The 6000-nt window shown below is 32.8% G+C and overlaps 1 protein-coding gene across 21 annotated transcripts in view; it reads right to left on the bottom strand.

Moving 5' to 3' along the window:
• Window positions 1-1262: 1262 nt before the first annotated feature.
• The window catches only part of LOC127648639 (muscleblind-like protein 1), an 83002-nt gene continuing 78264 nt past the window's right edge, over window positions 1263-6000 (bottom strand). For all 21 annotated transcript variants that reach the window (XM_052133336.1, XM_052133333.1, XM_052133335.1 and 18 more), the window contains one exon: window positions 1263-4833. The gene's annotated coding sequence lies outside the window, so the exon portion shown is untranslated. The remainder of the gene's footprint in view (window positions 4834-6000) is intronic.

Here is a 6000-nt window from a genome sequence, read left to right as displayed (position 1 = left end):
CCACAGAGAACAGACCACATTCACTCAGCCACTCTATCCTGGGTTTTGGGTTTGTAAATCAACAGTGAAACGGTGTCATTAATAAATCATTATTATAGTTTAACATCTGTAATTGAAATAACACGTGATAAATTATTGGAGTAAAACTTTATCTTCAGGTTAAAAAAAAAGAGCCTTCTTCAGCATATTCTGTCTATGAAAAATCACTGAGAGAGTGTTAAATAAAGATGAAAATTATTTTTTTTTTATTTATATTTTCTATTTGTTAGTATACAGTTATAATAACTCAATAGAAAATGCTCATTTCACATGTGCATGCTTTTGATTCAATTCATGATGATTATTTAAAATGTCTTTGCACCTTTACTTCCAGTGGGAAATATACAGAAATGTGAATTTTCAGACTTTATGTGTCAGTAATTCATTACAAAGGAAATATTTGGTATAGACACTCTTTTCATGCTTGTGCTCATTAAAAGAGCAAAAAAAAAAAAAATAAAATAAAATAAAAGAGAAGTGGTGGTGGCGTAGTGGGCTAAAGCACATAACTGTTAATCAGAAGGTCGCTGGTTCGATCCCCGCAGCCACCACAATTGTGTCCTTGAGCAAGGCACTTAACTCCAGGTTGCTCTGGGGGGATTGTCCCTGTAATAAGTGCACTGTAAGTTGCTTTGGTAAAAAGCATCTGCCAAATGCATAAAAACGAAATAAAATGACTGTTGAGGATACTTCATCAAAATACATCTGCACAGAGTAAAGCCACATGGATCGTTTATTGGTAACTACTGGCTCAATACTCAAAATAATGCACAGAAATACATGCCACCGATCTGAACAAGGACATTTGGAGAAGACTTTTAAAAATCTATTTTTTTCTGTACAAAACCTTTTCTGTAAACACATGGCACATTATTAAAAATATGACCGTTATGATTACAATATGGACCAGAGAGTATATAATTATTATTTCAGTTTATTTTCCTTTTTTTTTTTTTTTAATCCTGTACTTTTCTGCAGCAATGCAAAGCAGGAGTAATATTTAGTGCAGAATATTTTTCATAATTTCACAATTCACTAAATGAATGAGCAAGAACTGATTGAAACTATAAAGTATTTTTTTAAATAAACACAAACATTGTTTTTGAACAATTGTACAGAAAGACATGGCACAGATCTAAAAGTGCATCTTAGTAATTAAGACATTTCTAATAAAAAACTAGATTAATGACAATAACAGGAAAGAATACACACAACGAAACCACTTGAGCAAATCCATTGTTGTTTTATTAAGTTTTTTTACTCATAACAGTGAGTCAATTCTACCAATAGTAAATGTGCATAAAACAAGTCTTTTAGAATGCAGCACAATATCTTACAGCAACAACTGTATAAGCAAAGGGCAGGTGTCAGATTCCATGGAGGGTGTTAAGCATTAAAGCAGGTGCTTTCAGCAGGTACTGTAGGACCACCTGTGGTTTCACTGTGTGACAGCTGACCAGCTTTTAGGCATTGCGTTCAGTAAAGGAAAGTGATGCTTTGGTTTAATAGCTCTTGTGCAGCAAACTTCAAATGAGTAAAATGCCGACCTCAGCGGAGGATTTGACACGTACATTCATATTTGTTTTTATACTCTGTGGTTGGTGTCCTTTCCCTGCTGAAGGCACTGTTACCAGGTAACAAAGCAAATCTTCTGTTGTGTTAAAGAGATAGTTCTCCCAAAACTGAAAATAAAGTCATTTATTTACCCTATGACTTTCATTCTTTGTAGAACACAAATGCAGATGTTAGAGCCTCAGTCGCTATTCACTTTCATTTTATGGAAATATGTCATACGGGTTTGGAACAACACAAGAGTGAGTAAATCATGACAACATTTTCATTTTAGGGTTAACCGTCCCTTTAACTGGACGTTTTTAGCTAGCATCTAGAGTCTGTTTGAAGGCCTTGTATAATTGTATTGTTTTAACAATTAAACTCAGATGGATTATCAGTGAATGTGCCTTATTTCAGGCTTAGATATTTACTGTTTTATATTAACTTGATTTACACTATGATGTGGCAAATATAGTTACGGCACTGTGAGAAATTAACTTATCTACCTACTTATCTATTATGAGAATTTTTCTTTGTTAACTTTTATTCTTCATGCAGATATTTATGTCCATCAAATGACAAATACTGTGTTTTTGACGGTGTATTATCTATTTGTAATTTAAACCAGATTTCCCACAGTGGATATATGAAGAGACAAAGTGTAATGCCAATTTTTGAGAATCTCAGTCAAAGTCGGTATTGTATAGGCAACGATAAGCTTTTTTTTTTTCTTTTTCTTTTTTTTTTTACGTGATGGACGGAAATTATAACAACAGCTGTGCCATTTCTGCAAGCATAATTTGTAAGCTGGACTATTACTCTAATTCTTAAATTATCCTAAGAAAATTTCTCATAGTTTTATAATCTTTTATTATTCAAAATATGATCTCAATATTATACATGTTCCTTTTCTTTTCTTTATATTGACTATGTACAAGAAGTGCAAAAAGTCAACCTTCGTCCCTTAAGTTATGGCTCTCTCTCTCTCTCATTTGCAGCTATAGAGGCACGACCCCGTGACCTCTCTCTTTGTTTTTAATCTTTAAATATTCAGAAATCTCTGGAGACACGTTGCTGCTCTTTTTTTGGCCTGACATTGAAGGATGTTTCTTGAAATATTAATACACAATTTTAGATTCTGAAATGAATACATTAGAAAATAACTTTTAGCATGTACAATTGATATTTTAACAAAATTGTAGACATTGTCTCGATTTGACACAAAATAATGGGTTCAAATATCAATAGTAGTTCGTAGTTCTGACGTAGCCTACAAATGAATTTTTTTTTCTTTCTTTTTCACTTTTTTTTTTTTTAAGACAAGAGAAAACAAAACAATTTGTTCAACAAATTCAAAACCAAAATCCTTGAAAGAGCTGAAATTTCAAACATTCTACCATGAAATCTAACATGACAAATTAAGTATACAACACTACAGGCTAAACATGAACTTAACATGATGTAAAAGAAAGTTAAAGTAAGAAAAATATTTCCTAAATTCTAAAACAGTTCTATTAACAGAATTGTAAAATAAAAAAACAGAAAAAACAAAACAAATGTGTGTGTGTGTGTGTATATACACACACACACACACACACACACATTACAATAACACAATATATTTCAAAAGAAGTCTTCAAAACCAAGAGTGAACGTTAAGTGTAACATGATTAATAAAGACAAATAATAAGCTATATATTTAGCTATAATATCAGCTATATTTTCCCCATTTGTGATTGAAAAAAATGTATTTTTTTGTGGCTTTAAACACTGAAATATAAGGCTTTAGTGAGGAGATGGCAATGACGTGCATCCTTTTATATCTGAGCACTTAAACCAAGCTGAAATCCAGACTCAAGTGAACCTAAAACTGGTTCATTAGTTCATGGTTGGAGCTAAACCCTTGTAAGTCACTTCCTTGATGTCCTTGATGTGGACATCTTTTTCCTGGTTTACTATATATCTGACTTTGGCCAGCGTATACAAGCAGCCTCGTATGTAAAATGAAGCTATACAAATTATTCATCTTTCATAATCAACATACCCATTAAAACACATTTAAATTAAAACAATGAGAGGATAAAATTATTTGGCACAACTTAATGGTAAAACATCTCATTATATTCTCCGTTCCTCTTTTCTGTTGTACAGCGGCTAAAAAAATGTTTAAGATTACAATTCAAACTAATTCAAATCAACAAAAATGAGAACTGAAAGAATAAAACCCTGACCCAATCTTTTCATGTACCTCTACTACTTGTCTTAAACTCACAATCTGTAACTATGTACTCAACAAATCTCAGTGCTTTTCCAGCATGTATTTTAGAGTCCACACACCGTAATCGTGAAGACTGGAACGCAGTCGCATTTTCAAAGCATGAATGCCGAGTCTATGCTCTTGTTACCTTGACAACAACCTCACAAAGACATGCAGTGACTATCGATTACCTTCTCAATGTTACTGTGACATTCTCTCAATCAAGGCAATATAAAGAAACAGGGCGAAACATTACGAACAAGGCAACCCTGTACTCATAGGAGTCATAAAGGCTTCATAAGGAGTTCTAGAAGGCCTAATGAATGATTAACAAATAAAAATGGCATGTTTCATAAAAAAAAAAAAAAAAACCACACACTTGTAAAAATTATGTATAAAAACAAGTGCTGTAAAAACATGAATCTCTGGTAAACATAATAACACTGTTGATATAACACTCTGGATCGGTGTCTGGTATTCAGCCCGTGGTTATGGTACATAAAGCTTGCAAGAATGTGCTTTTGAAAGGTCTCAGGTGAGCAGGTTCTACCCAAAACATTCATCTGTCCAATCCTGACTATGCGTTTACAATCTAGTTTGACTAGAAGCCAGAACTAAAGATACAGAAAACTACATACATTGAATTATTTAACTGGATGTTTTGTGCTGTATACACTTTCAATTCTTTTTTCAATTTAAGGTGCACCTTTAAAACTTTGTAAACTATAAAAAGAACTTAGAAAAGAAGAAAAAAAAAGGTAAAATCACAGAAAATATCTCTTGGTCTACTAACATGCCAAAACTCTGTTAGGTCAGACAAGACGACAACTTTTTTAGATAGAATGGACACTTAGTTTTAACCTATGTTGTAAAACCCTTCCATTATGTGTGACCATATTGTAATCTTCATAGTGTATCCTATCCGACTTTGAAATTTTGAATTTGTTTTACTTTTGTCCGAGACAACAGCACATTCCTTTGATCTATGGGAAAGCAAGAAAAAGTTTAGTTTTAGAATTCATCCATATCCATATTAAAGGAATAGTTCACCCAATTACACAAATTCTTGTTGTTCCAAATGTTGATCCAAACCTGGTATGCTGTTATTTTTTTTACTGTGGAATTCAAAAAAGTTATTTTCCATACACTGAAATTTTGTTTTAATATTTTTTGTGATCTACACATTTTCAAACATGTTTTCTTTGCTTTATATTAATGCAATTCTCTAAAATTTGCAATCTACAAGATTACTTTATGTAGGATAAATGTTCAATAACATGGGCATGAGTATTTTGGGCAGGGGATTTGTTGTTCCCCGCATGCTTTGCATGCAACTTCAAATTATGTGTTATTTTACGCATTTTGAGCAAGATAAGAAAAGAGGGAGACTTAATAGTGTTTCATGTTGTTTTTTTTGGAATTAGAACCAATTCTGATACGCTAGGTTACCACTGTGGCGAAGATTGAAGCTTTTGCTTAGGTTGAGAACGGGTGCACAAGTACCATCCATCCATTTTACCATGTTGCTTCAATTAAGTTAGCATTTAGTATGCTAATGTGTGCTGTTGCTAGCTAAAGTTAGCTAACTAGTAGGGATGTCCAGATACCGGAATCAGGTCGGATACCGCGCTCATGTACTTGTACTTGTGCTTGTGAAAATGCTCCGATAACAAATTACCTATACCATCTGACATACGAATGTCATTACGTAAACATTCAACGAACTAATAAAATCACGCTATGTCCTATTGAGATTATTTAACCCCAAAAGCTGTGATTTAATTAAATAAATATATAGTTCAAATGTGAGTTGAAATAAATGACACAAAGTCCTCATACCTTTTAGAGCTCCTTAGCTCATAGACAGAATACACCGTCAAGAGCATCGAGTGCTCTTTTTGTAACAGATGACAGCGAGCAGAGCGCTAATTCACTTTGTAGGGTGAGGCACATACAGACTACATATTCATTTAATTAACCAGCAGCCTTTTGTGGTTTTATAATCCCTTTGGGTCACCTAGCGACTGTCTTTTTTTATTTTTTTATTTACATTTATTTGATAATAACATTTCAGAAAAAACAAATAAATATTTTACGTTTTAGTAATTTAATTTGGTATAAATTACACAATTCATTTTGATGGAATTTTA

The sequence above is a fragment of the Xyrauchen texanus genome, chromosome 9 (assembly GCF_025860055.1).
Source record: "Xyrauchen texanus isolate HMW12.3.18 chromosome 9, RBS_HiC_50CHRs, whole genome shotgun sequence".
Taxonomy (NCBI): domain Eukaryota; kingdom Metazoa; phylum Chordata; class Actinopteri; order Cypriniformes; family Catostomidae; genus Xyrauchen; species Xyrauchen texanus.
The sequence above is the reverse complement of the archived record's forward strand: the minus strand, read 5'-3'. Positions and strand labels throughout refer to the sequence as shown.